This window comes from Rattus norvegicus, chromosome 3 (genome assembly GCF_021556685.1).
Source record: "Rattus norvegicus strain SHRSP/BbbUtx chromosome 3, alternate assembly SHRSP_T2T, whole genome shotgun sequence".
Lineage (NCBI taxonomy): Eukaryota > Metazoa > Chordata > Mammalia > Rodentia > Muridae > Rattus > Rattus norvegicus.
Window position 1 is genome coordinate 19390086 of NC_141536.1, and position 12424 is coordinate 19402509.

Sequence of the window (12424 nt, forward strand, 5' to 3'; positions counted from 1 at the left end):
GAAAAGAAGAACAAAGCTGACTACTGCAGTGCCCTAGAGCCAAAACACGGAGGGCCACAACACTGAGGGCCATTGTCAAGCTGTTCCTGTATTTAAATTTAGAATTCCCAATTGTCATCAGATACTCAAGAAAGTTCACCCACTGTGGTTGACTATTAATAGATTGGGGGAGGACAATTCTAGACACAGCAGACACAGTGGCTGCAGCAGCAATGGCTGCTACAATAGCGACAAAGATGCCAAAGTCTTTCCCAAGATAGTTCAGGATTGGCCATCCTTCTCTGGAACAACCAGCAGGCAATGGAACCATGTCTGAGAACCGCATAACTAGGGCAGAGATCCCCAGTCGCCAGCTGCTTCACGCAGATGGCATTCCTGTGAAGCCACAGACTGCAAAAATGGCAACACCAGTCATGGCGGCAACAGCTGCCAGGGGAATGAGGAGGGGCAAGGGTAACGGCTGGAGTCCATTTTTCTCAGGCATGCAGCAGTGCACAGAGGGTTGGAACACAGGCTGTGGTGGGATAGGACAGGCATGGCAGTAACAATTACTGCAGCAACACCAAAATCTCTGTGATGACAAAAGATGAGGGGGAATCCTCTATCTTCCTCCAAGGGCAGAGGAATGACTCCAGGGACCAGAATCAGGAGAGCTAAATCTTCATACTCCCAGGATCAGCATGTCTCACCAGCCACTCTAGCAGCTGGCACACTCCTGCAGCATCCTGCAGGAAAAACACAAACATGCCCTCTTCCCCATATAAAATACCTGAACAGGATCATGCCATACGCCAATATGTGTAGCCTTCCATTTCACCTAGGCAGAAGTGTGCCCAGTTGTAGGGTGCCATAAACACTCAGAGTCTTCCTTGGCATCCAAGTTTTAAAATTGAAATAAAAAGAGCATTATTTAAATAATTGTATAACATACAAGAATATAACTCCCCCTTTTTATTTATTAAGATATCGTTAAGATATTATTTCTTTTTTCCGGAGCTGGGGACCGAACCCAGGGCCTTGCGCTTCCTAGGTAAGCGCTCTACCACTGAGCTAAATGCCCAGCCCCAAGATATTATTTATTAAGATAAGTCCTCGAGGATTAAATTGAGGACACTGAGGACTTGTATTTATGATTTGACTTGTATACCAAATTATTGTCTCCAGCATTATTGTTTTGGTGATATAAAGAATAAGATGGTTTGACTAATTGTTCCTATGTCTATAATTTGCCTGGTATCATTGTCCTCCCTCGCTAAGGGGTCCAGGCAATCCAGATTGAATTCTTAAATGGCCTATAAAGGAACAGTACTTAGTGCTCTTAACCACTAAGCCATCTCTATAGCCCCTCACAAACTTTATCTACCTAAACATAGCATTAATTAGAAATGCCAAATCCTATAAATATGGTCCAGATTTAGCATTACTTAGAAATCCGTGAGCTGTCAGGGTGAGGCTGGGAGTTGAGAGTAAGCAAATGGAGTCTTCCTTTTAGTGACACTGTGCTGTCAACTCCATTGCCATTTTCACAGAGCTAGGTATGAGTCTATGGTTTTGTTTAGTCGTCTGAGCCATAGCACTGAAAGGACAGCAAGTTGTCAGACATTGACACTGAAATCATCACTCTCTGATTTAATGTAGAAAACTTGCCTCTGATAAAGCATAATTGTAAAATTTAAGGGTTAGCACTACCTAAAAAAGAAAAAAAATATTTTAATCAATTGTAAACCATAAGCCACACATTGGCTATCAATATATGAATTGAAAGCTTGATTTTTTTCAACATTTATAAAACAGTGGCTATAGCACATAATCTGTGTTGAAACAAGGGAAAACTCAAGAGAATAAACATGTGATCCAATCATATATGTATCCTTTTCATTAGATGAACCACCTATAAATACAGTAAGCACATTTTATGGGTTGTATGCACAAATTTACAGGAAATACAAAAGTATGCAGAGTAAAAGTGCCAATTTTGCCTGAAAATGCGTATATGAAATGGGCCAACTATCAGTATTTTGTAATAACCAATTTAATTGTTGTTTGGAATAAGGTATGTTTCACTAGATTTTTTAAAATACTTCCATGACTCTAGCCTACAATTCTGTATTAACACAACAAAAGCTTTATCTCCAATGAGGATATCAAACACAGGCTTAAGTCCTCTGGTAAGGTGAGGTACTTAGCCAATTAACATATCCTTAGAAGCTTAAAATTAGTTTCAAATATTAAAAAGTAAATTTAATCTTTTCTGGAGCAACACCTACTCCCCAAATATTAAAGCTCATTGTGAGAGTAAAGGTTTGTAGTAAAAATTTCCATATACACTGAAAGATTCAAAGTTCTAACTTCTTACATTGAAGCAGCAACAAAATTACATAATATAGGGCTATTAGCCATTCTTTTGTAAAATTTTTTAATGATATCACTTCATGGGCTCTCTAAAATTACAAGCAAGCTCACTAAATGAAAACTCCTCACAATCTCCAGGACATAAACAAACTGCATAAAAACAATCCTCTAAATCTATCTTGAAATGGCAGTTGGAGTAAGCAAACAGGCTGTAATGCTCTCACAAGTTCCAAAACCTCATCAATCCTTTGTAAATCCTGTAACAATCTCTACCTGCTTGATTTTTTTCTTAATTACAAATAAATTTGAGTTAGTCAATATAACACTGGCAATCCTTAACCACAATCTTTAAGATCTCCTTGTAACACCAGAGCACAACCACAACTCCAGAAAGCAAAACTCAACCTCCAACAAACAATCTAGCCTCAAAAATCCAGTCTCAAAAACACCTAGTCTATCCTTCATGCTACAAAGTTTGACTGCCAATTCCTACATATGAACACAAGATGATGCGGTCTCCAATACCTCAACAAAGAGAAATTGCCCTAAATTCTTTTAGAAGCCTGGTTTCTAGGATAAGAATTCCATAAAAAATATTATCTCAATTTAGACCTGTTTCCCTAGGTTGGCTCATGCCACACATCTAGAATGACCCCATCCAAATTACCAGTTTTAAGCCAACTTTCTGTTACCAATGTTACAATTTTTTAACCATATCCAATAACTTAAAAGCCAATAGTCCACAACCAAGGCATGTAGAGCATATTTATACATTTAAAACCAATCAGAAACAAAATTGAAGTGGCTACACATATCTTTAATATTTAGACCAAACACCATCTTTACTTTTCTAGCTATGATTTTAAGAGAAGCACCTTGTCACCTGCTAAGTCCAGTAATAAGTCAAGGATTTTTCTAAGAGAAACAGCCATCAGCTCCCTTACCAGGGAAGCTGAGGAACTGCTGGCACCTTTAAAATCAGCTCATGCAGACGCTCGGCCTCCGGGCAGCTTCTCCAGCTGACCTAGGCTCCTAGCTACAGGTGCAGGGCTCCAAAGGTGGATTGAAACTGCTTTTTACTCATTTGTTCCTTTTTTGAAATGAGTTAAATACAAATCAAGGTGTGAACGACCAGCAGATAAAGTTTTTACCATTTTTAATTTTGAAAATGAAACATAAAACATTTAAGCAATGAGAAACAAAAACCACAGACATAAACTGACAGACATGGACAGCTTGGTGCACCAAGGACAGACAATAGACATAGAGGGAAAAAAATTAGATGGTGTCCCACCAAAGAGACCCAGATATCCTACCTATAGAACCCAGAACAAGAAATAAGCATTTCTCCAATAGGAGCCAGCAGAGAGGTAGGATATCTCCTGCCTTCCTTCTGTCCCTAGGAGAGCTCTGAAAAAGTTTCCTTCTCTTTCTCCAAAGCATCCATGGAGAGTCCAGGAAGACTTTTTTCCCAAACCCATTCTCTCTCATGTCTAGGGTGTAAGCTTTCTCTAGTCAGGGTACAAAGACTAAAACATAACTCTAAAAGAACACATACACAAAAATACTTTACCATTACTTTGTCCCTTTTTTACTACAGGTTTTACTCACTCTAGCTCAAATCACTGAGGCCTTTTCAAGCCCTTCTTACCCCAATACATCCCTGTTTCTTCACCAACTGTCTTCCCAGGACATCCCATCAGGAGACCTTCTCTTTCCTGATCTTGGTGGGACCTCCACTGTTGGTCTTCCTATGGGGTCACTCTCTCTTTCAGTGTCTTCAATCCTTCCCCTAATTCAACCATAATGGCCCTCAACTTCAGTTCAGTGGTTGTCTTATAAGTATCAGCTTCTGTCTCAGTCAGCTGCTGGTAGGGCCTTTAAGAGGACAGCCATGCCAGGCTCCCATCTGTAAGCACATCAGAGCATAGTAGTGGCAGACCTTGATGTGCCCCCATTAGATGAATCCCAAGTTGGGCCAGTCATTGAACCACCTTTTCTTCAGTTCCTTCTCCATTTTTTGTCCCTGCAATTCTTTTAGATAGGAACAATTCTGGATCACGGATTTTGAGTGTGGGCTAGTTACATTATCCCTCCACTTGAGACTGTCTCTATTTACTGGAGGTGGAGACTTCAAAGTCCCTCCCCAATGTTGAGCATTTCGGCTAAGGTCATGCTCAAAGAGTCCTGAGAGTTTCTCACCTCCCAAGTCTCTGGTGTATTCTAGAGAGCCCTCTGCCCAACCTTCCACTCCCCAGGGCTACTTACTTCCATTCATCTTCTTGGCCCTCTGGAATTCCCCACCCCTGCTGTTATATCTGATCTTGTTACCCTCAGCCTCTCCTGTTCCACCCAGATCCCTCCCTCCTTCTGCCACCCATGATTATTGCCTTTCCCCTTCTAAGTGGGATTGAAGCCTCCTCACTTTGGCATCTCTGATTGTTATACTTCTTACATGGTCTGAAGGTTGTTTTCTAGATGTTCTGTACTTTTTGGCTAATATTTACTTATCAGTGAGTAGATACCATGCATGTATTTTTGGGTCTCAGTTACCTCACTCAGGATTATATTTTCTAGTTCCATTCATTTGCTTGCAAAATTCATGATGTCCTCATTTTTAATAGTTGAATAATATTCTATTGTGTAAATAACCACATTTTCTGTGGATATTCTTCTGTTGAGGGACATCTCAGTTGTTTCTAACTTCTGGTTATTATAAATAAGAAGGCTTTGAAAATGGTGGAGCATGTATCTCTGTGGTATATTGTGGTGTTTTTGAGTATATTCCCAAGAGTGGTATAGCTGGATCTTCAAGTAGAACTATTTCTAATTTTCTGAAGAAAGACAAGATTGATTTCCAGGGTGGTTTTTACCAGATTGCAATTCCAACAGCAATGGAAGAATGTTCCTATTTCTCCACATCCTCACCAGTTTGTACTGTATGTCACTTGAGCTTTTGACCTCAGCCATTCTGGTTGGTGTGCGGTAGAATCTCAGGGTCATCTTGATTTGCATTTTTCTGATGACTAAGAATTTTGAAATTTTCTTTAAGTGCTTCTCAGCCATTCAAGATTCTTCTGTTGTGAATTCTCTGTTAAGCTCTGTACCCAGTTTTTAACTGGGTTACTTGGGTTTGGGGAGGTTATCTTGTTGTGTTGTTTACATATTTTGAATATTATCCCTCTGTTGGATGAAGAGTTAGTAAAGAGTTTTTTCCCCAATCTGTACATTGCTGATTTGTCCTACTGATGGTTTTTTTTTGGAGGCTTTTCAGTTTCATGAGGTTGCATGTATCAATTGTTGATCTTAGAACATGAGCCATTTGTGTTGTGTTCAGGAAATTTTCCCCTGTGCCAATGAGTTTGAGGCTTTTTTTTCCACTTTCCCCTCTATTTCATTTAGTGTATCTGGTTTTATGTAGGCATCCTTGATCCACATGGACTTGACCTTTGTGTAAGGTGATAAATATGGATCTGTTTTCATTCTCCAACATACAGACTACTAGTTAGACCAGCACCATTTATTGAAGATGCTTTCTTTTTTCCACTGTACGTTTTTACTTCTTTGTTGAAGATCAAATGTCCATAGGTCTAAGGGCTTACTTCTGGGTCTTAAACTCTATTTCATTGATCAACCTGCCTATCTCTGTACTAATACCATGTGGTTTTGACCACTATTGCTTTGTAGTACACCTTGAGGTCAAGGATTGTGATCCACCCACACAGAAGTTATTTATTGTTGAGAATTGTGTTGACTATTCTTGGCTTTTTGTTTTTCCATGTAAAGTTTAGTATTGCTCTTTCCATGTCTGTGAAGAATTATGTTGGAAAATTGATGGGAATTGTGTTGAATCTCTAGATTACTTTTGGTAAAATGGCCATTTTCATTATGTTAATCCTACCAATACATGAGCATGGGAGATCTCATTTTCTGAAATCTTCTTCAATTTCTTTTTTCAGGAATTTTAAGTTTTTGTCTTACAGATATTTCACTCACTTGGTAAGAGCTACAGAAAGATATTTTATACTAGCTGTGACTATTGTGAAGGGTGTTGTTCCCTAAATTCTTTCTCAGCCTATTTATCATTTATGTAAAGGAAGGCAACTGGTTTGTTTGAGTTACTTTTAATCCTATCACATTGCTAAAGCTATTTATCAGCTTTAGTAGTTCAGTGGTGGAAGTTTGGGGGTAGCTTGTATATACTACCATATCATCTGCAAATAGTGATACTTTGACTTCTTCCTTTCCAGTTCGTATACCCTTGATATCTTTTTGTCATCGAATTTCTCTAGCTAGAACATTGAATATGATATTGAATAGATATGGAGAGAATAGGCAACCTTGTCTTATACAGAATATGAGTGGGATTGCTTCTAGCGTCTCTCAATTTAATTTGATGTTGGCTGTTAGTTTCCTATATATTTTTATTATATTTAGGTATATTCCATGAATTCCTGATATCTCCATGACTTTTAACATGAAGGGGTATTATATTTTATCCAAGGTTTTTCAGCAACTAATGAGATGATTATGTGTTTTTTTACCTAGAGTTGTTTATACAGTATAATATGTTGATAGATTTTCTTATTCTAAATCATCCCTGCATCCCTGGGATGAAGTCTACTTGATCATAATGAAGGATGGTTTTGATGTTTTCTTAGATTTGGACTGCCAGAATTTTATCTAGTATTTTTGTATTGATATTCATAAACAGATTAGTCTGAAGTTCTCATTCTTTGTTGACTCTGTGGTTTTGTTATCAGATTAACTGTAGCTTCACAGAATGAATTAGATTGTGTTCCTTCTGTTTCTATTTTGTGATATAGTTTGAAGAGTATTAATATTAGCTCTTTTTGAAGGTATGGCCTTATTTAAAAAAAAACAGAAGACAGAATTTAGTTTGCCTTGCCAGGTATGTTAACATTTCCTTAACCATAAAGTCCTGACTGTGTGACATGAGATCATGACACAGGTGTCAAGACAAGTCATTATCTGGAATAAAACATTCCATTTGTCTCATGATTTTATAGATGCATTTTAATAAAGAATTCCAAAGAATACTGTATAATTTGCTATAACATAAGAACTTTTAAGAACAGAGTTGAATCTAAATAAATATCCCAAAACCTAATGTCCAGCACAGCACTTGATATTTAGAAAGCAAAACATACTTCTCCCCTCTTCTCATGGAGTTGAAAGTTGAGTACTAACATCTTTGATGGTACATTATACATGCTATGAAAGTACACCTCCTGTTTTATTTATTACACCATCACCTGTATATATTGTATAACTAAGTAGAAATAAATGAAGAAACTAGTAAGTGAATAGTTTCTACTGAAAATGTTGACCTTTGCAAAAGCTCAGGGTTGAAAGGTACACCATCTTTATCCTACTGCTCTTTATCATATCAAGTCAAGGCACTCAGGTCACTGTTACATTAGAATGTGCAAGAAACAAGTGCAGGGAAATTCTCCAACAAAATCTGGCTTTTACTTGTGCTAACTCATTTCACACAATATTTTAACAAATTTATTGACCAGATCCTGTTTCTCTTGTCACAATTTAAAATTTTAGGCATAATGCCTATTTTGCATGATGTCCATGCAAAATAGGTCCTACATAAATGTTATTTAAAACTAAGGTTTGATTTGGGCATAGTAGTGTATATGTCTAATCCTAACACTTGGAGATGGAGTAAGGAGGATAGTTCAAAGTCATCCTCAGCCACAAATTGAAGGCCAGGTGGGTATAATATAGCTGTACTTTTATCAAGTATATTGTGCAGCACATTGTCGACAGAACTACTTAAAAAGAATATTCATTGTAGCCGTTTCTTAATAGCTAACAAAATAGCAATAAGATAAATAAGGAAACAGTTATTATTTCTATAAAATAATATTCTATGAAATATCTTTAAAATAATAAGCTGAGTCTGCTTTTGCCATAAGATGTTCACCTTTAATTATGAGAAAAGGAAGCATTCATAAATAGGATCCCTTTAAAATTTTTTATTTTCTTGTGTATCTGTGTGTACCTGAGTCTATTCACATGTACTGCATGTATGCAGGAACTCTGGAGTCATACAAAAAAATCAGATTCCCTAGAAATGAGGTTATAGATGTTTCTAAACCACCATGTACATTCTGGGAACCAAACTTGAGAACTCTGAAAAAGCAGGAAGTGCTTTAGTTATTCTGGTCCCATGGTCTCATTCTTATGTAATTGCATATGTTCAGCTAAGCATTGAAAAGTGTCTAACCTGCTACCTGTCAGACATGAGCAGTTACTGATTACCCCTGGAATGAACATATGGGGTAGAAACAGACTAACTTTTTTCTCGATGCATGTTTTTTCATAAATGTAAAATGTGTTGGCTACTTAGGTGAGAGCAAAATAAGAGGCTGCATCTTAAATGATTCAGGGAAGGGGGACACACACCTCTGCCTAGACTATGTTTGAGTTGCTGTAGGCTTCCTCTTCAAGACTCCTGAGACCAAGTCACCACAACAGTAACATAATCACTGCCTTGTTGGTCCCACTCCCCAGAGAAAGCAACAAGCCTGGACATTGACACACTTGGGACTCCCAACTAGTGAGAACCAGGGGATCCATGCAGAGGCATGTGATTAAAAACCCCAGCTGCCAGCACCCCCAGTCCTGATACCCTCCTCTAACAAGTCTAGTATGATACCCATGGAGCTGCTAACACTTCAACTCCTGGCTGATGCTGTTCTTTCTCTTCTTAACTACCTCCTTTATCTTCCTCAAATAGCTGGGTCTGTGTGTCAAAACAAGTCATAATAACACTTATTCCAAGGAGAGATGGAAGTGCCTATTCCAGCACATTCTAGTCTAGCTGTGAGTTTTCAGTAAAGTGGTGCAGATTCACAGAGGGTTGCACACCATCATACAACATTTGTGGGCCTATTAAACAACTCTTATATGATACTCTAGGCAAAGACCATGAAAAATGAACATTTGGACAATAATGTAAGTACTATGAAGTTTTGTTTTTGAATCTGTTATCTGTTGTTGTCTATTATCTCATTTTTTGGTCTGTCTTTTCTCTATTATACTTAGTTATGCTACTGTCTTTATGTACTAACCTCCTCCCATTCAGACCTACTCACAAAAAAGAATAGAAGATTTACATAGGTAAGATTTTCATGAAAATAGCTTAAAAAAAACAGAAGGGTTGAGTGATTTGAGGAAGTGTCTACCTGTGAACAGAATTGGGCAATCCAGAAATTATGCTTACATGTGGCTTTCCACATTGCCTTCTCTTTAACAATCAGCCTCTTTCTACCCCTGAGGCAACAATGAAAGGGAAGTTCAGAGAGCAGACTTCACTAAATTAGACTAATGCCTCCTCTATTTGCAAAGCACAGTTTATAGCTGAAGCGGCTAGAGGAACAGGATCAACTTTGTGACAGGAAGCCCGAGTTCCCACAGGATTATAAAGATAGGTGCACACTGTTTCCTTGGACTTATAAAGAGTCTCCCCACCTGTAGAGTATATAAAGCTTTTTTTTTAAATTACAAACAGAGCTTTGCGCAGTGGCAGTATCATAGCCAATGAGGTTTATCTGAGGTGCGATTATTGCTAATTAAAATCACAAACAGATATTACCCTTATTTCCAAGATGAGGAAAAGGGTGTTTCCCCTAAGGTCTCAGAACACTTTCCTGGCAAACATGAGACCAAATTCACATGTCCTATTTCCTGGGTCCATGCTACAAGCCATGTTGCTCTTTGTTTATCTTTACCTGCACCCCCCATTTAGAGTCGAGATTCTTGGTTTCCCATCTCCTCAGCCACACCAGTCTCCTCCTCTGCCTGTCTCAACCCCTGTTCAGTGAGACCTTGGAGAACTTTATTCAGCACTCTCATACTCAATAGCATGGTTTTAAGAGCAGAATAAGAATGAACAGTTTTAGAGTTACAAAGAAGATTAAATACACACACATCCATATATACATGTATATACTTATACATATATACACATATATACATATATATACATTTGTGTGTGTGTGTGTGTGAGAGAGAGAGAGAGAGAGAGAGAATGAGCAATTATATAGCTAGTGTATAAAGTATCACAATGTAAAAGCAAAATGAGAAGAATGAATAGGAATAAGGAATGCTTCTTTTTAAAATAATTTTTACACACGTGCAAGCAAAAACACTCAAGCACATGAGATAAAATAAATAAATTCTAAAAAGAATACATAAGTATTGTGGCTAATGAGATTATACGAGTAAATTCCTGCCTATCCTCTACACCTGGGAAGGGCACAAAGCATAATCCATGAACAATTCTCACAGGTGCTCAGAAATCTCCTCACACAACTCCGTACTTGGATTGGATTCCGACCACAAGTCACTGGATAGAGATAAGAAACCATGATCCTATGCTGTTCAGCAGATATTTAGAAGACATGTGCATAGACAGATGGATATGTAAAGCAGAGGAAAAAGCCTGTCCATATTGTGGAATATCAGGAGTTCAGTGTGGAGTTGACATTGGTGTTGGAGAAAAGCATCTTCTACCACTTGTGGTAAAGATTTGTTCAAGCAAGAATGACAAATGACTTCTAAATCTACAATGTCATTTTGATGAAAATTCATTTTGATGTTTTTATGATGAACTTAAAATATATCCATCCATATTATATGTATGCCAGGTGGGGGTGTCCAGTGGTATTATACTGACAAAAGTTGGGTAGTATAAATTCATCTTATTTTTGAGTAACAGACCTCCAAATGTGATACATAAAGATTTATTTTTTATTATTTCGAATTATGTGTGTGCATGTGAGGGTAGGTGCCATCAAAGGTCAGAAGTATCATATTCAGTAGAAGTGAAGTTACAGACTGTTGTGATCCACCTATGTGGGTGCTGAGAACTAAATTCTGCCCCTCTAGAAGAGCAGCAAGAACTCTTAGCAACTACTCCATATCTCCAGTCCCCTAGAAGTGATAATTTTTTAGTAAGGAATATTTCTTAAGGGGAGGAAGAGAGCCAGTAGTTAGGGAGTCTAGGATTTGAGATCAGATGCAACTCAACTTAAATTCTAGCTTCACCTCTCACTTACTCATCTGAGTCTTTGAATTCTGTGAGCTTCAATGTCTTCACTTATAGATTGAAGATAATGCTTACATCACAGAGACCATCACACTTTAAATGAAAGAACAAGATCACCATTAAAAGCTCTGTTTGAACATGTGCTTTCATTTTCCCTATACACATTTAATCTCATTATAACTACTTTTGGGTGGAAATCATTATAATTATCTATCTTACTTTCTACACTACAGAATATAGAATTAAAGTTATTTTAGCTTCTTATGACTATAAAATTTTGTTAAAGTAACCAGAAAAAAATAATCTAAATTGAAATATTATAGAAAGTATTAGTAGCAAATTACATATTATTAATTTCAACTACATCGAGTCAACAATTTTCATCTATTTTTGATTTGTACAAAACATTAATTTTATATAGTAGCATAACACGAAATTTTAACTCATAAGCAGATATAATTGTTCAGGATCTCAGGATCTATGGAATACCAAAATCTTTAGACATATAAAGAAATAGTATTTGCAAAGAGATTAAATTGCTAACATTAGATTGCTTCAGGATTGGTTATAATATCTAATTTATCACTTATATGCATCATCTCATTTGTGTGGATTTGTAGTATTCCTCATGCAACAAAATCCCACTTTTTCCTTTTAGGAATTTTTTTCAATATCCATTTTTGGTTGAATCTGCTGATGCTAGACATGTAGACATGAATAACAGCTGTAAGAAACATGTAGACTAAAACATCTAATGGAACAATGACTATTTTCAACCTAAGTCTATGCATACAAAAATAAATATTATTTGCTGCAAGAGTAAGTGTGTAAACTGAGCATCAGTCTTAATACTGTTTGTCTTTCTGTTGTTAGCTGTGAGACAAGATAAAGCATAAAACCAGTTGAACATAAGAGACAATTAGGGAACTGTTTGGAAATTGTGAAAATGGAAACTCATTCTTATAAAACAATTTGTACTATTTG

The 12424-nt window shown here is 37.2% G+C and overlaps 1 non-coding gene across 1 annotated transcript; it reads left to right on the forward strand.

Moving 5' to 3' along the window:
- Positions 1-9901: 9901 nt before the first annotated feature.
- LOC120102126 (U4 spliceosomal RNA) lies at positions 9902-10035 on the forward strand. The gene has a single exon (XR_015685071.1). It is a non-coding gene; the product is annotated as a U4 spliceosomal RNA (small nuclear RNA).
- The last annotated feature ends 2389 nt before the right edge of the window (positions 10036-12424 follow it).